Raw genomic sequence first — 23,147 nt, 5'->3', positions numbered from 1 at the left:
GATCACTCTAGAATCTTCTCTCTGCACTTCATATTACCAATATGAATTCAATGGTTGATGACAACTGTATAAATAATTATTTATTTTTTGGGAGGGAGGGTTTAGATAATTTAGAACATATCTAGACTGAGATATAGATATCTTGAAAGAAAAAAGAGCGAGCCACTAGGTGACCATCGTCCACATAAGCATACCTTAAGATTGCCAACTTTAAACTGATGTCTGTAGCTGTCCCTTTAATATTACTTTGATCTACTGCAGGTATCAAGCAATACTCCATGCCACAAAAAGCTTCAACAGCCCATTTCTGCATATTCAACTTTTATTAAAGGGAGAGGACATTTCTCCCCGGCCAGCTGGCAAACTTAGCCTGTCTTGATGCTGAGATGGAGCCCTTTTGTTGAGTGGTAACAAACATCTTCTTTCATTTTGGCTGCTATAGGCTAATGTGGCTACTGCACTGGAATCTTAGAAGTGCATTTTGCTTCTTCATGACCAGCTGGAGACTCATCTTTCTTCTGATCCATCACCCTATTTGACAGTACAGTCTCAAGCATAGTTCAACACTTTCAAGTCCATTGAAGTCAATAGGTTCATAAAGGTGTAACTCTGTTTAGGATTGCACTGAAAGTCTCTTTCCTTCTTTGTTGTTTTTCTTGATATGTTCCCAAAGAGCAGTAAATGCTTTTTAACAGTCCCTTGGATGGATGCCTTTCCCTTTAAAAGGTAAGTTCTGTTTTCATAATTATGTATGTGAGATACAGAAGCTTACTTCTCATGAACAGGGCCAAGAGCTATAGTGCAGTGTCAAATGAAATGTGAAAGTCCCAATCTCAGCCATGAATTCTTTCAGGTTCAGTACAGATATGACGCTGCCAGACTGCCTAAGCATGGTTAGGCAATTAGGAGCACTTCATGGGCTCCTTCCCCACCTTTGACATGAAGGTATTCCTCTCTCCTTTTCAGTTTCAAAGCTACCTATGGCTAGTACAATGCTTTGCCTTGCTGCTCTTACAAGCCATAGCACCAAGCCACGGTGAACAATCATAACCAAAAGATGAGACACAGATTGTGGTTTTGGCGAAGTGTGATTAGCATTCGATTCCATGCAGGAAGAAGGCTAGCCATAGCTCCAACACTGAAAGGGAAGGGGGAATTCCCACAAGGAATAGTCAGTAAGAATCATACAAGCATACTGGGTGTTCCCAATAACCTAACTGGACAGAATTAGATCTGCTTTGGGCAAGCCACTGGCTCTTAAGTCTCCCGTATCTGCAGCATGGAGAAACCGACATGAACAATGTAAAACAGTAAGATTAGAAAGGTGTGATTCTGTCTAGGATTGCAAGAGAAAAAACCTATCCCAAGGCTACTATAGATGTTGTAAAATTATACATGAAATATATTCCATTTAATGGGAGCAGTTGCTATCACTAGCACTCCCATATTGAAGAGCCAAAGGCCGATATATATATATATTTCAATAGAAGTTGAATTTAACAATTTGGACATTCATAGCATTCACATTCAAAAGTGAGGACAACCATTGAGGAAGATTATTATTTGAAAACGGGACATATCTAGATACCGTTCTGGTTGGATCCTATACAAGAATAAACAAGAACGAAGAACCTTTTATTTCATGTATTCTGTATAATTTTACTACATCTATAGTAGCCTTGGGATAGGTTTTTTCTCTTAGAATCATTGAATCATAGAGTTGGAAGGGGCCATACAGGCCATCTAGTCCAACCCCCTGCTCAACACAGGATCACCCCAAAGCATCCTAAAGCATCCAAGAAAAGTGTGCATCCAACCTTTGCTTGAAGACTGCCAGTGAGGGGGAGCTCACCACCTCCTTAGGCAGCCTATTCCACTGCTGAACTACTCTGACTGTGAATTTTCCCCCCTGATATCTAGCCTATATCGTTGTACTTGTAGTTTAAACCCATTACTGCACGTCCTTTCCTCTGCAGCCAATGGGAACATCGTCCTGCCCTCCTCCAAATGACAACCTTTCAAATACTTAAAGACGGCTATCATGTCCCCTCTCAACCTCCTTTTCTCCAGTTTAACATTCCCAAGTCCCTCAACCTATCTTCATATGGCTTGGTCCCTTGGCCCCAGATCATCCTCGTCGCTCTCCTCTGTACCCTTTCAATTTTATCTACGTCCTACTTGAAGTGAGGCCTCCAGAACTGCACACATTACTCCAGGTGTGGTCTGACCAGTGCCGTATACAATGGGACTATGACATCTTGTGATTTTGATGTGATGCCCCTGTTGATACAGCCCAAATGGCATTTGCCCTTTTTACCGCTGCATCACACTGCCTGCTCATGTTTAGTTTGCAATCCACAAGTACCCCAAGGTCTCATTCACACACAGTGTTACCTAGAAGCATATCCCCCATCTTGTATTGTATTCACTACAAACCGTCCCACTTGTCTATATTTGCATAGGATTGCACTGTAACAGGCCCTTCCCAGTTGCTAGGAAACATTTTGAAATTCAGTGTCATGCAAAATGTTGAAGACAGTATTTTGGACTTTTAAACATCCTTCACTTACACAGTATCCTTATGCTTGTAAACTAATCATCATCATCATCATCCATAAATATTTTATTTATCTACCGCTCCATCCCTGTCGGCTTGGGCCGGTTCGCAACATTTAAAACAGTATCACCTAAGTAATAAAAACATACAATAGCAAATCCTTCACAGCACTGCCTCATGTTGTTCATTTCCTGTGAGGATCAATTGGGGTTTAGGAAGAATTTGTATCAGTGGATGTTTCCGGTTTATGTCTGCAGCAGGGAGGCCAACATTTCCTGATGTTATTATCTGTCCTTACCGAAAGGCCTGGTGGAACGACTCAGTTTACAGGCCCACTGGAACCGCTTCAGGTCCCAGAGGTCCCTGATCTCTTCAGGCAGAGCTTTCCACCAGGCTGGGGATGAGGCAAGAGAACCCTGGGCACACTACCAGTTTATCTCTCTGGAGCCAGGGATCTTAACATTCTTTGAGTGGTGTAGACCAGGGGTAGTCAACCTGTGGTCCTCCAAATGTTCATGGACTACAATTCCCATGAGACCCTGCCAGCAAATGCTGGCAGGGTCTCATGGGAATTGTAGTCCATGAACATCTGGAGGACCACAGGTTGACTACCCCTGGTGTAGACGGTTCCCGAAGATAGAAGCATCCCAGACTCTTTAGCGCCTTGAACGTAAAGACTCAAAACCTTGAATCTGATTCGGGCACCAATATGGAACCAGTGCAGTTGGGAGAGCACTGCTGTAATATGTGTTCTCATGGGGCTCTTGTCATTAGAAGCCTCCTCTATAGTATATCCAGCTGTAGTGATACAAAGAAAGTTTACAAGTGGTTTTGTTTAGGTTTTGTTTGTTTTTGGTTTTTTTCTGAAGCTTAAGTAATATTTACTGTTTTGCACTTAAGGCAAAGCCTCTATTGGTACAATCCTCTCTATGCGTCCCTTACATGTATAATTCAAGTCGGTAGCCATGTTGTTCTGAAGTAGCACAACAAAATCAGAGTCCTGAGGCACCTTTAAGACCAACAAGGATTTATTCAAGGCATGAGCTTTTGAGTGCAAGCACTCTCCCTCAGACTTAAAGGTGCTATTGGACTCTGATTTTATATGAATCAGGCTTGGTTTACACGTACAAGCAGAATGTAGATGATAGAATGGCTGTGTTATTTCAGATGGCAGGTAAAGGTAAAGGTATCCCCTGTGCAAGCACTGGGTCATGTCTCTTGGGGTGACGCCCTCTAGCGTTTTCATGGCAGACTCAATATGGGGTAGTTTGCCAGTGCCTTCCCCAGTCATTACCATTTACCCCCCAGCAAGCTGGGTACTCATTTTACCGACCTCGGAAGGATGGAAGGCTGAGTCAACCTTGAGCTGGCTGCTGGGATCAAACTCCCAACCTCATGGGCAGACAGCTTCAGACAGCATGTCGCTGCCTTACCACTCTGCGCCACAAGAGGCTCTCTGATGGCAGGTAGTACAGGTCATATTTTAAAAGCTTTTCTACATACAAACTCCATGTGAATAAAGTATAGCGCATAAAGGAGAAAGATTGCATCCTAACTTTCCGCATGCTGGGCTACTTTACCATATACAGTGGTGTACCACATACTAGCACTTCATTCTCCTGTATAGAAAGGGTAGGTCCAAGGCAAGGCGAAATTACAGATACAATGGGGGTGCTAGATACTGGGCTCTTAGGGCAGGGGTAGTCAAATTGTGGCCCTCCAAATGTCCATGAACTACAAATGCTGGCAGGGGCTCATGGGAATTGTAGTCAATGGACATCTGGAGGGCTGCAGTTTGACTACTCCTGTCTTAGGTGCTTCGCATCTCATGGTCCCATATTATAAATCTGCTAATATAGGTTTCCAGGCATAAGAACTAATGTTTAGGTTGTTGTTCTCACTTATTCTTTCTTCTTCTTCTTAAGAAAACAGTGCGATCGTTGTGTGGAAGTAAACAATGACTGGAATGTTGCATTTAGATGTGGAAAAGCATGTTCACATAAGTTACAGAGCTCCCTCTTGGCCCTAACCAAGTCATTAACAGCCAGCTTGACCTACCTTACAGGATTGTTCCGAGGGGGCAGCACTCCTTGAAGGAGGATGTCCTATTATTTTATTGTTTTTTCGGCAGTGTACTTTACCGCTGGTTTGCTTGTTTGTAATTCAAGAGTCTGACCAGACAGGCCAGCCTCCAGGTAGCTGGAGATCTCCCAAAATTACCAGGGCCCATTCTGCACACATGGGTTAATGCACTTTCAATGTGCTTTCGCAGCTGGATTTTCCTGTGCAGAACAGGAAAATCTACTTCTAAAGTGAAAATCTACTTCTAAAGTGCATTGAAAGTGCATTATCTATTGTGTGCAGACTAGGCCCAGGTTTCAGAGATCAGATCGGAGTCTTTGTTTTTAGAAGGATGTTGCTGCTCCCCCACCCCTGATCTAATCAACAAATTAGGAGCAGCATCAAAAGCCAAACAGAAATAAATATTTTACTCACTGAATTACTTCAACTTAGAGACAGCAGTACCTGGAATTTGTCTACCGTAACTGAAACACAGTAGAATGTGATATATATGTAACCATTTTTTAAGAATCAGGATTGAAATAAAATGCTTTGGTTTTCTGAATTCTGCTAATCTTGCTTCTTCACTGCATCCACCCATTCCAGTCTGGTAAAGTCAACTATTAATGGACTTCTTGTGTTTCCTTTTCTTTGCTGAGTGCTACATCATTTGTTACATCCTGTCTAATGGCCAATGTCTCTGTCATCCTTTTTTTTCCTCTCCTTGCTGTTGAATCATTTCCTTAATATGTCACCTTCTAGCCTTTTCATCCTTTACAGTTTTATCTTTATCTCCTGCCCACTAAAGATATTGACGATTAATGTCTGACCGTATGGTCTGTCTGTGCCCTTCTTTCAGTACACTATAAAATGTATTATTTAATGGTCACATAATAAAAATGCATCTGAAAACACTGATACTTTGGCATTATGTTTTTAATGAACCAATTTCTTCTAAATGTCCTTCTTCCTGAGGAGGTGGAAGAGATTCCAACAACCTCACAAGATCCTTTTTCTCATTTAAAGAACAATAAACTTGGTTGCAGTATGCACAGCTAGATTTCCTAAATCCCTATTAAGTCAATGGGATTTTAAACAAGTCAAACTGTGTGATGGATCAGTCTCAAAGTATTTTTGTGTTTAAAACATCTTGAACAGAACAACAACAGGGCCAGTTTTATCATGCTAATAGTGTAACCCTAAGCAAAGTTAAACCCTCATGTACTCATGGGTTTCATCCAATCTAGAACAGCGTAATTCTTTTTAGTATTGCAATGTTAAAAGTGTAAAACAGACCAAAATGGCAATCAGATGCTTTCATTTTGCAGACTGAGAATATCAGACAGCTACACCATCTTAAAACAACTTAGATGTTTCAACAAACATTAATTTCATACAAACTTGTGATCGGACAAGCTGAACATAAAAACAAGGATGAGGCTTATTAAACCCGCCGCTGACCACCCATAGTTGGACAGCTGTATCCAGCTCCTGGTTTCAACAGGCACTTAGCAAGTACTTCTAAGATTTCAAGTTTATATTTTGAATAACTGAAAAGGAACAATTAACAGAAAACACAAACCAGACATACCAAGAAAATGTGTGCATCACTGACAAGTTAATTTCAACATAAGCTTTCAAAATGTGTTTCCGACCATTTTCTGATAATTAGGGCTTTATCATGAGAAGACCACGCTGAATATTGCCAGCATCAGTTAAGGAGTCCCAGTCCCAAATACAGGATCATTCTGATGTGAACTTGATTCAAGGGGCAGATTTAAGGTCAAAGGGGAAAGTGACGATTGGCCAAGACAGCCCAAGCGAGAACGAGTCATCATTTTCGCATGACATATGAGGAATGTTTTCGCAAAGCTGACTAAAACTGACGTTAGCCAAACCATGAGGATAATGACGTCACCCGTTTCTGCTTCCTTCAAATCGTTATTAATAAAACAGGGACTTATTGCTGGAACTCACCCTTACTAGGCAAGAGTGACATCAACAGCAGCTGAACAAACTTGGTTGTTTATGTGTGTATGTGATTTTTTTTTCCTTGTGTAATGACTAACAAGAAGCTCACAGCTTTTGATGAAACAAAGGACTCCTTGCAATCGGGAGGACCTGGTTTTGAACAGGAGCCACTATTTTTCCTTGTTTTACGGTCCAATGATGTTTGAGTTGGCAATGCTTGTGCGTGTCATTAAAACTTTAGAGGTTAAAAATTATCCTGTGTCCTCTTTTGACAGTATGAGGTTGGCCACTTTGATCCCTTCTCATTTGCTTATATTTCCCCCTCCTCTCCAATGCTAACTCTTGTTTGTCTTTACTAGAAGTACTGAATGTAGCGCTGGAGTGTGGATTATTATGACTATGTTTAAAAAAAAAAAGAAGTTAAATGCAGAGTGCAGAATGACTCCAAGTTAATCTCCTGAAGAATGCTGGTTTTAATTACATTTTCTTTTTCCAAACTGATAGCGCCTTATAGAAATCCTGCCTGCTATTTAACCTTTTCAAACTTGACCTCCCAAAAATGAGAGCTGGACACCTGGAAATATTTACCAATTGAACTAAAATGCTCTGACGAAAGCCCAGCCAGGGCAAGTTGCCTTTTTAGCCTCACTGAGAAACAGGACTTTCATTGTGTAGCACTGAACTTAACTTGGAGGTGTCTGATAGGTCAGCTCCTTTGGACTCTTGCTTTCGGGTTAATGCTTGTAGTACACGAGACAGGCCAATGGTTAGAGGGATCATAAAAAGACATGAAGGACTATTTCCCACAACTACATCTTTCTGTGAGACAGTCTATTAACTATTAGTTCCCTGGCTAGGCATGATCATACAGATATAATAATAATAATAATAATAATAATAATAATAATAATAATATTAATAATAATATAAGCTGTCAAAATAAGACACTTGCATTCTGAACCTACCTCATACAAGATGCCTATATAGATTTTAACCAAAATTAAATGAATTAACAATATGTGGGGGGAAAATTAAAGGTACAGGTAGAAAACGAACCTGGAAAGCACAATGGATGAACTATTATCCTCAAATTTTCAGGAGTTCAAGCAACCTGTTTCAACAAACATTTTATATTTCCCCCATAAACTGATTCTGATCTTTGAAAAAGTGATGCCAAGGATTTAAAACTCAATACTCTGGACTACTTTATGAATGCATGATATATTATAAGCATACTTAATGTATGCTCTGCCTTCAGGGCTCTCTCAGCCTCACCTCCCTCACAGGGTGTCTGTTGTGAGGAGAGGAAAGGGAAGGTGAATGTAAGCCACTTTGAGACTCTTTCGGGTAGAGAAAAGCCGCATATAAGAACGAACTCTTCTTTTACAGTTATAACAGGGCTCTCTCAGCCTCACCTCCCTCACAGGGTGTCTGTTGTGGGGAGAGGAAAGGGAAGGCAATTGTAAGCGGCTTTGAGACTCCTTGGGGTAGAGAAAAGCAGCATATAAGAACCAACTCTTCTTCTTCAGTAATATCAGGGCTCTCTCAGCCTCACCTCCCTCACAGGGTGTCTGTTGTGAGGAGAGGAAAGGGAAGGTGACTGTAAGCCACTTTGAGACTCCTTCAGGTAGAGAAAAGCGGCCAGCTCTTCTTCTAAGTATTAATGAGGGTCAGCCCTGCTTAGGTTCAGAGATCTGACAAGACTGGGCTAGCCTAGGGCATTTAGGCCTTAGTAGAATTTACTTATTTCTTTAAATATTATCCTGGGACTGAGTGGCCTCTCAACACGGGTTACAATGAAATACTACAGTAACAGAACTCCCAAGTAAAACACAGTTTCATGCAATAACAAGGCAACAGAAAGATCAAATTTGAAAGATAACATGCACCCCACAGCTCTGTGGAATAGAGCAGTCTAAATTATGCTTCTAAAAGTCATCATAGAACAGTCAGAAAAACGATCCCTGAATTAGCACCAGAGCAAACTAAGCCCTATTCCTTGTACTTATCAGTCTTACCTCAAAAGGCTGTAGCATGAACAAAGAGCTGCACCTGTTCAGTTAAGTCATTTCTAAAGTATCTAGTGATATTAAACATTCAATAGCCAGGCCATTATTATTCTTATTACTTTTTATGGCTACGAATTTAATAACTAGGTTTTATGGTTTATTAATTTAAATAATTTAATACTGTTTTTATAATTGTAATTATACTTTTAAGGGCTGCCTTGAGCAGTTTTCTGGAGTTGTGGCATATACATTATCTAAGTAAATCGACAATAAATGACTGTTGTCATATTGCAGATGAGGAGGACTGTGTTTGTGATGCATGGCTGCCATCTATACCATAACACCATATAGGGCTGCGGGCCATTGTAGGAGGAAGAGGTAGGGACCGGGGGGGGGGGAGATGATGTTGTGTCATCGGTGAATACCTGGAAGTGTCATCATGTTGCTGACTTGATGTTGATGGGACACTCTGTGATTCAGATATGATTCACACAATAATTCAGGTCACTAATGCAATGTTATAGGATTTAGCCTCGGCTCCCCCTGCCCCAATCTACCCTCAGTGGACTGGCAGGCAACAGAAAGGGAAGAACCGTCCCATCTCACCATGCCACTGTTTTCAGTTTACTTTCTTCAGTTCCAGCTACCATTTTGAACATCCATGACTAATGCTGGCCCCACCCACAAGTTGCTGTCTCTGTATCTGAACCTGTATCTGAAGTCTTTCCTGGAGGATGAGATGAGCCAGTCGAGAAAATAATTTAAATACAAGGGAAAAAAAATATCTCCTTAACTTTTTATCTTAACCAGAACTTGATGTAAAAACTTAAATGGTTGAGGAAAAGTTTCCAATTGTGAAGGATCAAAGCAAACCAATAATAACAATATTAATCCTCAGCACGTACAAAGCATTTTAAAACTTCAAAGCATTAACCAAGAATGACTGGCTGACTGAGGGGATTAGTAATGAGGTGCTGGACTAGGAAACTTTGCCACATCCAGATCAGCAGTTCAGATCCAACTAAGGTCAAGAACCGCTCAAATGATACATCCATGAAAATTTATTGGGAGCTGTTTTGCAAACTGAGTCACTTGTTCAGCTTGCAATCAGCAGGTATCCATATTATGAAGCCAAATTTGGAAAACTCTGCCAATGGTCCGAGGAAAGTGAATCAGCAAAGAGTGAAAAAGTTAACCTCTTTGTTCCTCTAAAACAGGGAAAGGAAACTAACTGGCTGCTTCCTTAACTCTCACTATTGGGGAACTTGCGGACAACTCTAATTCACAAGAATGTGTCACCAACTACAAAAGGTATATTCTATTCCACAGCATCAAAAACAAAATTAATCAAGGAAACCCGGCTTCATAAAGAATCTCTGAACATGGCTTTGTTAATTTTATTCACTGCAAGAGATAATGTACTTCTTGGATTCTTGGTCACTGTCCCTGCATGGGCAATTTCAAAGGAGCAATTAAAAGATGTGTGCATGGACACACTGATGTGTTCTGTTTGCACACAAAAACGTTATTCTGAGCTACCTTATATCACCCCTCTTAGTCAGCCACCCCCAGGAGTCATCGTGAGGGCATAACACTAATAAGCAGACAATGAATAAAGGAAATAGCTATTGGCAAGTTCATTCTTGGACTAGGAGCACAAAAGTTATTGAAGAGGAATTGATATGGTATGCAAGGGATGATGCCACCTCCCATTTATTTAGGGAAACTCAACAGCTCTGACATTTATTTAAGAACTGCATGTATCCCAATTGGACATACATAGATTGGTATTTTAAAACAGACAAACAAACCCACAAGCCTACACTTGCAAGTTATGGTGAATTGTTCCCATTTCAGTATATATGCTAGAAATAACCAACCAAATCAAAATGTTTACAGAGTATATGGACCCAGCCAATCTGAAGCTATGCATTGAAGCTGTGTCTGTTGTGTTGGGTGCCACAGATTTCACTGAGTTTTGGAATAAGTTCTTTAGCTAGGAAGCAACTGAAATGCTACCATTTTCACCAGCGATGAGAAGCAGGAGTAAAATAACACCCACAATTTAAGTTCCTTCAGAAATTCATAGCAAAGATGGACCCATGCCAAATCCCATAGTCAAATATCTTTGGACTTTGGGAAAGTTCATGTGCAGATCTGGAACTGTACTTTGCAGCTGTCCCCTGTATCTATAATGGGCAGTGCAAAACACCTGGGTCAAAACATTCCTGAACTCTAGAGGAATTTGGTCCTGCATTCAGATCTGCTGCTCACAAGTTTTCTCTAGTTGCTGCTAATGGGGCTGCAGGGACTCACAGCACAGAAATACATTTTAACTAACATTTCCCTCTCCTAGAAATCCTCTTAGTATTTCTTGCAAATTCCATTGTGTATGTTCAGTCAAATTGGCCTGTTTGGACCAAAATGAGAATTCCGGAGCCAGATGCTAATCGGTGTTACTGTATTTTGTAAATCCACTGACTTTGGTGAAGTCACTCTGGATTCACTCTATACTGGCCACTGGAATCCAAAATAACTAATAGAATTTTTTCTTGCTCTGGCTCCTTTCTCTTTATAGCATAACAGTTTTCTGGGATCAACTCATTTTCATGGGATTAATGCCGCAAAAATATGCTTATGCAGAATCTGACATGATTCAAAGGGATTTAGCGGGAGCAAAATTAAGCCAAGGCTGAGGAATTTTGATCATTCTCTCTGAAATCACTAAGAATAAAACTGGTTCCCTGTTAAACTCTAGACATCCACCTGTTATAAGCATCAAAGAAGACAGAATTCAAAGAAAAATTAATAGACTGGAAAAGAGCAAAGACTTTTAATTTTTGGATCAGGAGCCTGAGAAGAAAGTAACATCTTTCAGTGATGTACAGTGACTGAACTCCCTGATAAGCAGTCCACCAGAAGACAGGCATTCTGAAAATTCAAAGAACTGGCACATGAGATGCTGCAAGGAAGAAGAAAAGAAATGGAGATAGAAAGACAATCAATAAAACAGGGCCGTATCCTCAAAAAAGTTTGCTCAGTAAGATCTAATAGTCCAGAGAGAACAGCTGCAAGACAGGACCCTTCTCAAAGGTAGAATTCGTTTCACACATCTAAAAAATCAGAAAGAGAGAGATAAGGTGGATGCAGAACCTCGGCAGACTGTCTTAATGTGCTTATGTACTCTAGCGTCCAACTCAGAGTCTAGTCAGAGTCTGTCTATCACTCACTCCCTAGTCTTCCTCTAAATAGTTCAAAAAGTGTTGTGTTTTCATTCCATCCTAACCAACAGAAGTTGAACTGAACATCAACATGTTTTTTAGATTTTTGGTTTTTTAGAACTTCCAGGTTCAAAGGAAAAGTGAAATGATTATCTGGAACAGCTTTGCTATAAAAAGCTAAGGCCTAGGTGGGCGGAGAGTGGGCGGGGCCAGTCTGATCCTTCCGATTGGTCCAAGTATCAGACTGGCCCCACCTCCAAACTTTGGATCAATAGGGAGGCCACCCACCTCCCAACCCGGCCAGGGGCAATCTGGCAAGCTCGCAGCCAGTTTACCCCTGGCTGCTGACAGGGACACTAAGTGGGCTGGGAGGTGGTCTCCTTTTCCTCTTAGACCAGAAAACTCTCTGGCCACCTTGCAGAGCTGGCAGGTGGCTGGTAAGTGTGTTCCCTCCCCACTCCTTTCAGGCCTGCTGTGAAGGAGCCTCTAAGAGCCCCTGACTGAGGCGAGGGAGGCATTTCCTAGAGCAATGCAGAGGAGTCTGTGGGCAGGGGTGTGCTTTCTTTTTGAGGAGGGGGACTTTCATCTGTAACCACTATGCCACAATTCCCAAAGGTCAGTCCTCTCCCACATTTAACTAACATTCCAAACCACAGGTTCTAGACACCCATCTCTCCACACCCGTGCCCTCATTTGCCACCACAACCTCACGCCCTTACAGAGCAGACAACTCCTCTCCTTCCTCTTCCTACTGCCAAGCTCTAGCGGCCATTGTATTCCTGGATACAAAGGGCTTTGCCCCTAGTTTAATATAAATAAGGAAAACATGCCAACTAAATTCAGTTCATGTATCTCTATTTGGAACATCAGTATTAATTTATACAGCATCATCAATTTACAGAAGGCCATGTGACAAAAAGGACCTCTTGTGGCACAGAGTGGTAAGGCAGCTGTCTGAAAGCTTTGCCCATGAGGCTGGGAGTTCAATCCCAGCAGCCGGCTCAAGGTTTACTCAGCCTTCCATCTTTCCGAGGTCAGTAAAACGAGTACCCAGCTTGCTGGGGGGTAAAAGGTAATGACTGGGGAAGGGAATGGCAAACCACCCTGTATTGAGTCTGCCATGAAAACGCTGGAGGGCGTCACCCCAAGGGTCAGACATGACCCGGTGCTTGCACAGGGGATACCTGTACCTTTACCTTTATGTGACAAAAAAAGGAGGGGGTACCATCTTCGTTTTCATGAAAGGATTTTAACCCCATACACAAAACAGGGGTGTTTCCTCCGCTGAAGTTAAAATGAAGGTGCTGGATGAATGGGCAAGGGAAGAGGTTCTGTCTGTGCCAGCAAGTTCGTTCTCCCACCAAAGAACATGCATTTTCATTGTGCCTGTTGCCAAGTGATTCTAAGAATGATCCCTGAATACATTTACTTTTAAAACTGTAGTCTTTAGGGGAAAAGTAAAGTTGCAACGGACATCCACTAAAGTTGCAGCAAACATCATCTGCAAGATGACACTCTCCCAGGAAGCAGGGGAAATGTCACTGATTCAATGTGACCATTAGTCATGATCTCTGGGCATTTTTGAAGCAAATGTTAATTTGATCATTTTCTGTTCTCTGATGGGTTTTCAAGGGAACAGAGCAAGTAGAGGGCTATAATTTGTTTTCCTTTTATGAGAATAAAACAGTTAATGTAAACACCTTAAGTTCTTTACATGCAACATATGATTCACAGACAATACTACACTTTGTCAACTAAAAAACAACTAAAAAATAAAAGCCTAAACCTTTTTTGGAAACTGGGGGCAATTCCGCACAACGGGCCATTTTGCTAAGTCTGAGCGCTATTGAAAAGCGCTGGAAGCAAAAGCGGCAGGTCTTGGTAACGCACACAGCCAGTTCAATCGAAAAAAGGCACTCCCACTAGCGCTGCTATCGTAACGCACAAGTTTCCGGTCTCGCCGCAATCGCATCCAGTAGTCAATTTGCTCCTCCTTTTACGTCTCTTCTCTTGTTATGTACTAAAGGCAAGAAGAGGAAATGAGAATCTTTACGCCATGCTCTGAACTGAGGCCTTATCCTCATTTGAACTTTATTTTTAAACAATAGCTTGCTAATTACCTCAGAAATCACAACCTTCTTAAGTCATTCAGTAAGTATCATTTGCCACAGGTTCGGCAAGATGGACTCTAATTGGTCAATTTACATAAAAGTTAAAACACCAAACTTTAGACATTTAAGTTCTTGGCACATTTTCGTTGTTGTTGCTGCGCTTAAAGTAAAAAAAAACAAAAGATATCTCTAGCTGATTTGCATAGTGATTCCTGCCAGTGTACTTTTCAAAACTAACACACAAACAGAGAGAGAGAAGGTTTCAGAAACAGCAGCAAATCCTGCAACCCCTGCTGGGTGATTAGTGTAAAAACAATGGATCACTTTGATATTAATATAGAGCAGGGGTAGTCAAACTGCGGCCCTCCAGATGTCCATGGACTACAATACCCATGAGCCCCTGCCAGCATTCGCTGGCAGGGGCTCATGGGTATTGTAGTCCATGGACATCTGGAGGGCTGCAGTTTGACTACCCCTGATGTAGAGGGTTAGCACTGACTACCAGCAAAAGGGAAATAATTCATTGGCATATGAACATTTCTGTCTTGTAGGCCTATTTAATAAAGTACAGGAATAGGCTTGAACAATGACATTGTTTATGGTGCACCCAGATGATTTGTGTGGTCTCACTGATTGAAGGAGAAATCTCTAAATAAGGAACAATTCTTTCTAGATTCCCAGGTTCCCAGACATTCACAACCATCAGTCACAGCAGCAGTTACCTCTTCTGGCGGGAAGAGGTAAAAATAGAGGCAGCTCATTAGGATGGCTTGGCAGAGCTTGATGGCAGCTGGAGTGGAGGCTTGTTTCAGTGGGTCTTTCCGGCTCACTGCCAGCAGGTGCTGCTATAGGTACAGGAGAAGACAATGAAATCCATGAGGGAAACATGATGAGAAAGGACCGGGGGTGGAGGGAGAAAAAAGAGAGAGAGAGAAAGAACATGTAAAAAAATGACTCATCAGATTTAGCACTTATTAGGCATTTGGAAAAGCTCTATTCCAACTCCCTGATGGAATAAAGAGCATGCTCTGAGGTAAACAATAAGACTCTTCTTCACCATTAATCTCCCATAAAAAGCAAGCATGTTGTTGCCACAGAATCATAAAAATAACATTTCAGAGTCATTCTGGCATGAGACATGTTCATCCAACCCACAAGCTGGCCTATCTAAAGCAGGGAATACTTCAAGACAGACTGAGCTTAGAAGTGCTGTGTAAAGGACTGTGGAGGCTTACTTTTTCACAGAGCCAGAGAGCTTTGAGTGATAGGCTTTTCCAAGAGTTTTGATTGGATAGTATCAGCTGAGTAGAGAAAGACTTCTGGATGCTAAGGAGAATCCAGTTTGACTTCAGTCCTACCTGTGAAAAGTCAAGTACTGACCATTTCGGAATTCAGCCCTGACTGAGTAGAGTTTAACATAGGAGAACTGGGAAAAGTTGACAAGGCCAAACGGGTAGTTAGATGGAGACCAAGGAAAGGGGACGGATCTTCTACAGAGAAAAAAAAATCCCCTACCCAATTTAAACAGGGTTATATTTTGAAGAGTACAGAGATCCCTTGTCTGGTGTATTTAGATTCTGCCTTTAGAGATTTTAGGATTCAATTAAAAAGTCAACATGAGTACTGGTTTTTCAAGAGAAGGGGCTTGAGTATTGGAAAGAAACCAAAAGAATTTGGGAATTCTAACAGAAAGTGTACTGAGGTGTTTGAGGAGAACAGTGGAACAAAGCCTTTCCTGGAAGGTTTTAAGTAACTTGAATAGCTGAAGAAACTCTCATTAGCTTGAAATATAAGAATAATAAAGTCTGTGCATATACTGATTTTGCCTCAGAATTATCTATATTGCGTTACCTCAGGATTTTGACCCCTAATTTCACCTGACCATGCTGAATAAAATATTTAGTTAATTTGGAGTATAAAAACTTCTCAAGTGTCACTTAAGTTACATAAGTTAAAGGAGGCTCCTATTCCTTTCCTCAGGTTCCTGGACTGAGCAAACAGCCAAAATGTTATATACTGTGACAGGGTGGGACAGCCAGAATTCTTCAGGAGAGGAGAAAACTGATAACTAAAGAGGCTCAGTCACAGAAGGGAAAGAAAAATGGAAGGAAAATCTTGTATCTGAGGGAGTGAAGTGAATGGCAGCCATCATATTGACATTTCATGTAATCTAACTCAGTGGCCCCCAACATTTGTAAGGCTGGGGACCGCCTGCGGGGGTGGGGGGAGACGGCGGCCTGGGCATTGCGCATGCACGGCAGCTCTGCACAAACGTGCATGTGCAGAGCTGCTGCGCATGCGCCTTTGCGCCCGCTGGGGGTGCAAACATGCATGTGCAGCAGCTCCGTGCATGTGCATGTGCATTTGTGCCCACCGTTGTTCCGGCGGCCGTGCCACCCTCTTCCCCCCATAACAAGAAGCTTTCCAGGCTGCAAACAAATCGGCTGCTGAAGCGGCCAATTCGCTCAAGGCCCAGCAAGCTTCTCGCGGTGGGGAGGGGGGAGAGGATGGCACAGCTGTTGGCAGCCCGGTGCCAAAGGGCCGTGGTCTGGGGGTTGCTTGAGATAGGTTCATCCATCCCACAAAGCAGCCTATCTAGAACATGGAATGCTTCAAGAAGAACTACTGAAAGACTACTTAACTTTTGGTGTACCTCAATTGTTCAGCATTCTAAGTTATTTTTTTCCAGTTTGTTAAGAGCACAATTGTATGTCTGAAATTATAATGCCAGCTTGACTCTCACATGTTCAAAGGAGTGAAGGAAAATGTGAAGATGCAATGGAACAACTCCTTTGCCTATAGTATAACATTAGAATAAAAGTCGGTGCATAGATTCAAGAAAACAAAATGGGCTGGATCCAACCAGTTTTCCCATTGTTGAAATGGGAGAAGGCTACATTGGGGATCATGGGACAAAATCTACAAAAATGGGAGCTCCAATAAGGGCAGGAACTGCCCAAAATTTCAGGCAGAAATCTCATTCTGGCAATCTCATTATCAAGGGGTTGCAAAAAGATAGAGAGCAATGTTTTCCCTCTTTGCAAACTGAGAGTATTACAGTACTCTCATTAGTCCTGTGAACTTGATATTATAATATTGTCTGTCTCAATACTGAACACAAACTCAGCCCTCACAGGGAGGAGGGAAGGAACCCCTTCTCTAGGCTGTGGTCCTCACCAGAACTGGCCCTTGTATTGTTTTCTCAATTCCCACAGGAGCAAGCCACTGTCATATTGTGGCAGGCTCCCATGGCTCCACACGGCAGATGTAATGTGTAGGTTGACCCTTGTTTTCTCCATATTACAGATATGAGCACATGTCTGATACTTGCCTCTGTTCATGTTTGCAGTGAGATCTGAAACCCAGATCTGCCATCTCCTCACTTCATAGTACAATCCCAAACAGAGTTACATGCAATCAATAGACTTAGAATACACATTGTTAATTGCTTAGCTACAACAGACAATTACTACTGTGGAAGAGTGCTTGCACATGAAAGCTCATGCCTTGAATAAATCTTTGTTGGTCATAAAGGTGCTATCAGACACAATTTTAGTATAAACAAATGCTTTATAACTTAATTATCATTATCATGCTTAATTACATTATTTGGCATTTTTATAAAATTTTCAAGTATAACAGTGCACTCCAGTGCAGAGTTACAGCAGTCTAAGCATATTAATTTCAGTGAATTTAGAATTAAATAGTTCTGCATAGAATTACTCGGTAAATGCTTTGGGGACCAATACTAAGAAGAAGAAGAAGAAGAGTTGGTTCTTATATGCCGCTTTTCCCTACCCGAAGGAGGCTCAAAGCGGCTTACAGTCGCCTTCCCTTTCCTCTCCCCTCAAGAGACACCCTGTGGGGTGGGTGAGGCTGAGAGAGCGCTGATATTACTGCCCGGTCATAACAGTTTTATCTGTGCCGTGGCAAGCCCAAGATCACCCAGCTGGTTGCACGTGGGGGAGCGCAGAATCGAACCTGGCATGCCAGATTAGAAGTCCACACTCCTAACCACTACACCAAACTGGCTCTCAAGCTGTCTTTTGTTAAGCAAGTCAACTCAGAAATAAGTCCCATGTTATTCATGTTATTCTCTGAATGCCTAGCAATAGGACTTGCAGCATATTTAGATAACATGATATGATATTAAAAACATTTCACTCTTATTACCACTCATAGTATAGCATATTGTAGATAAAATTTGTCATATTTTATTGATGAACATATTATTTGAAAACATGTCATATATGTCTCCAGGACTAATCATTATAACCACCATCACACTATAGTTTTGAATGAGTAAACTGATTCTCAGAAAGAAAGTATTTCCCTAGAATGTTTTTCATTGCTTCCCCAAATGTCCATTTTTTTTCTTTAAAAAAGAGGTATCAGGTAACAATAGGAGAATTCCCCCCCCTCCAATTTATTTGTTAGTGGTGGTAGGGAGTTCACATCTGCATATGAGGCTGATTAGATTATCCATCTATGCCTCTCCTTCACATGGTGGGAATGGGGATACCCAATGCATCTGAAGGCAGGTAACAGAAGCTACACATTCTACCTCCATGCAGGGGCATAATTTTTGAACACAGTGTACATCAGGGCTAGTCAAACTGCGGCCCTCCAGATGTCCATGGACTACAATTCCCAGGAGCCCCTGCCAGCGAATGCTGGCAGGGGCTCATGGGAATTGTAGTCCATGGACATCTGGAGGGCCGCAGTTTGACTACCCCTGGTGTACATCATTCCTCACACATACGTCCCAGATGGCACAGAATTTGGGATTTGACCACAGTGTTCAAATGCTGTATTTCTGTGCCGACATCTGAGAACATTAATATCATATATGGTGGGTAGAAAGGGAAGAAATATCCTTAGTCCATGGATATATTTTACAATAAAGACCAATAAGGCATACTATGTATAAATAAGACACACAACTTATATGTATACTTGCTGGTGAAACTGAAGCAATAATATTATCCAAGAATACGTTATTGTACCATATTCTGGAGCTGACACTTTGGGGTTGCTTCGAACAAGAAGATGAATAACTGTAGACAAGATTCTCTGAGAGAGAGCTCAACTACCATGACCACTACTCTTATAAGTAAAGCCACATTGGATACTTGAATATATTCTAGCATGCACTTTTAGTGCATACAGAGAAGACTAATGATCTGAATTACTTCCCAGAAACCTCCACAACATGGAGAGATTCAGTCACAGATATGTAGTCAGTCCTCAGCCAATAACTGGATGGGGAAATGATTCTCTAATGCAACCCCCCCCCAAAAAAAAAACCCTTGATAATCATTGCCTTTCGTTATGACAAAAGTGTAAATTGAAAAGCCATATGCTTTTCCAAAGGAAAATGCTATACTGAGACTTTTTCTTTGGTTCACTCTAAAATTCCAGGTATGCAGTTGGATCCAAACTAATTTATCCCATCAGTGGAATGGAACTTTGCTGCCTCCTGCAGAATCCCAGATCTTTACAAAATGCTGTACTTGAAGGGTGGGAGACCCCAAGAAATGTGGGAGGTCTGTAGCAGGAAGAAAGAATCAGTGGAAACTGCCAGTTTCCGGCTCCAACTCACTAAGAATTTGTCTCAAGAATAAGATCTAAGATGCAAAGAAATTATCCTTTTCCCTAACTGCCTTTACAAAAAAAAAGGGAGGGATTGTTTCTTTTCATGATAATTTAAAATATTACAAAGACACTCAGTTCTCTAGTCTAAGGCATGTGGCGTCCTGACATGCTTGTTATATGCATATTAAACCTCAAAAACAAGGCAACTTATCTGGTCATATGTTTTACATTAGCTCCAACATTTTGTTCATTATACCAAACTTGCCATAAGAACATTGCTCATGATTCATCCCCCACTTCCCCGCTATACTCATCTTCAGTGAGGAGTCTCAGGGTGCTCTAAGGATTCTTTTGCAAGAACATTTTTCATATTCTTTCAATTCTTTTCTGTTTCAAAAATAACCAATTCCCACATTAAATGGATCAGAAACTCAGAATGAACATTGAGAGCCATTCTGCAAGTGAAATCCTTACCTTTTGTAAATGCTATATTTTTGGCATTTCACACGACATCATGAACATCCAGCATTACAGCAGCAAACTGGCAGCTACATCCTCCATTTTAAAGTGCTTGCAGGGGAATCGTGAAAACTGGATTCCCCCTGCCATGTAGTGTGAGCAGGATGAGAGCAGCCAGCAAGCCACTAGCAAAAGACACGTGCCTTACCAAAGGAGTGAGATCACCAGCTCCAGTGCCTGCCCTTGAGCCTACCTCCTTCTCTCTTCCCCTGGAACGGGGCTTTCTATTTTTTAAAAAACTGCCTGGAGCAATGAATAGGCACACAATTGCCCAGGCAGAGTACAAAATAAACTTTTCCCCACCATTAGCTGACATCGCAGTCCCTTTAAAACAGGGAGAAAGGTGATTGGCTGCCTGTCTTGATTGACAGGTGGAAGAGAGAAGCGTGTATAGCACGTTCCCTTCTTCCGCCATTTCAAGCGGGCGTGTGGAGTGGCAAGACACGTAATATGGCTGCAGAAGAGCCAGCAGGTAAGGAATTCCCGAAGGCACGGGTTTTTTTAGTGTTACGCCATTGTGCTGGCATAATGCTAGGTTTTTTTTTCCTGTGAGGAATGGCCCTGAGTTTAATCTGGAAGTTTAAATTGGATATCCATTTTGTTTTGAGACTTCCCTCTTATTTATTAAAACTATTGCCATCCCATTTCCATTGTTCAAGGCAGTTCACTTGGGTTGCCAGTCCCCAGGAGGGGCCTGGAAGTCTCCGGGAATTATAATTAATCTCCAGAATACATATTTAAATTATACTTTTCCCCAACCTCACTCACCCTAGGCTACACCCCCAAACTCTGGGAATTTCCCAGCACAGAAATGGCCACTCTAAAATTCACAAAGATACTAAAATAAAATCCTGAAAAGCAGTAGATATGTTTTAAAAATCCATTCTAAAATAGATTCAAATGAGTAGCCGTGTTGGTCTGAAGTAGCACAATAAATTTTATCTTTCTAAAATAATGGCTGTAAATCTACATACTTCAATGCTATATACACTTATACTACACAAGTTGGATCAAATTAGACTGTTTTAGTATGAGAAATATTTTTAATAATTCACTGGCTTTAGAGACATTGATACTGCAAACATAATCTGACAATGAGTGTGGCATGTTCAAGTTCTCCTGTGCATCTACTTTTCCTTTTAATATTTCCAATTTCAAAAAATTCCTAAAATAACAAGATATCAAGCTTGCAGGAGGCCATGCCTGATGTCGAGTTATTCCGAATAAATTAGTCTTTGTAGCTTTTCCTAATTTATCATTTCCAGACAGAATCTCTAGTTACTGCTTAATTGATTAGAATTTAAAATCTGTTATCTAAGAATTGTTGGACTGATGCCACGGAATGCAAAATAAGGTTACATCAAAAGCAACGGCTGAATTTACAAAGAGTTGATTTAGAGATGCAAATACAGAGGTGGGCAAGCTCATTCATCTCATCCTCCACATATTTAATACAGAATTTCCAAGAACCAGTGGTCAATTCATGATTGCCTTTGATCTGGCTTAATTTTTTCCAAGGTGTGGCCTTCCTAGTTCTGTGTAAGTTTGCTTGGAAATAACTTCAGTGGAGTGTAGCAGAATTACAGTTTTAGATCAATATACAAAGGCTTGTGTCATACTGGGCAAATAGGACTTTCCATTAGATAAAAGTATGTCTCACACAGGAAAAAACACTCATACGCTGATGTAATAAGGACCAGCCAATTTGGGAAATGCTCCATCCCACAACACAGATTTCCATGAATAAAAGAGCACACACATGGGAAATACAGTAGAAAGCTGTACAGTCCAGATCAACTGAAGAATCTGAAACAGTTCTTAAAGTACTATGAGAAAGATCTCTGGAGAGGCTTAAAAGCCAGAAAGGTAAAAAAAAAAAATCTAAGTTTCATGTTTTAAAAGATAATATTTAAAGGTTTCTGTGGAAAATTCAAATACAATCTGTACTTTGTCATTAAGGTTTATGGAAACTGCTACACCATTATTGCATTGAAAATGGACATTTGATTTTAAGCATAACCATGTCAAAACCTAAAAGGTGTGATCAACAAGGTCTAAGCAAGATACAGAAAGGAAAATTATTTTCTCCTCTCTCACTGTTAGAAAATACCCATTGCCCAGGTTAGAAAAGGATAGTAGAAGTTCAAAAAGTTATCTGGTTTCTTCAGACTTTTCCAATAGAGAAAATGTATTTTGTCATTTTCTTTCAATTGGCTTTTCTAGCTTCCTTACAGAAATACACAGGATTTATTCTAAATTTATATGGGAGATATTTCCATAAGTGAATGTCCTATGAGAAACTGAAGACCATACCACATATAAGGTAATTAAAGCGTAATGACTTCATAAATGGGTGCAAGGAGATTCTCCCATTCTGTACCACTTATTCACTACAGAAGAACACGCAAGAGAGGGGAAAAATACTGTTAGAGGCCAGAACTCCTCAGTGGATTTCCATTAAATACTGTACCTGTATATTTACTACAGAGAGTTAGGCCCTTATCTGGTATTCCAAAAATCAAAAATCCTTATTATATTGTACGATTTATGTTTTATTCTGCAGCTGAGGCATTTTTGCCATTTGTCTGACATTTATGTTGTGTTGCTTGAAGCTACGTTTTTATTCAGGAGTTGGCGTGTGGAGTACAAAGTTGATATTTGTGACCTCACTTACTCTTTACTCCGTTTTTTAACATGGGCAAAATTTGCTATAGGAATCATCAAGGATTTGCCTTAAGTTTGGTAAAAGCTGAGAACGGATGTCTAGGTTTGGCCGTAGCACATAGTTTTGGCAGTGCTTAATTCTCAGTGTATTTGTTGGCAACTTCTGCAAAGAACTGTAACATAGAACTTGGGAACAGAACACAACTAGGTTCCACTTGGGCCTTTCAGTGCCTCTCTGTTTTCTGCTTCTCAGAAATATGAAGCGTATTATAAGCCCCCCTAAACAAACGCTTTGTTTTACTGTCTTCAGATGCCTTGCCAGTGTCGATAACCTACGGCATCTAAGAGAGACTGGGCAAGTGGGATCCTCTTCTCTGCTACGTTCAGAAAGCAGTGAGATATTTCCCTGAATGTTGTCCAGGTCACACACCGCATAGCA

Source organism: Paroedura picta, chromosome 11 (assembly GCF_049243985.1).
Source record: "Paroedura picta isolate Pp20150507F chromosome 11, Ppicta_v3.0, whole genome shotgun sequence".
NCBI classification, from domain to species: Eukaryota; Metazoa; Chordata; class Lepidosauria; order Squamata; family Gekkonidae; genus Paroedura; species Paroedura picta.
The sequence above is the reverse complement of the archived record's forward strand: the minus strand, read 5'-3'. Positions refer to the sequence as shown.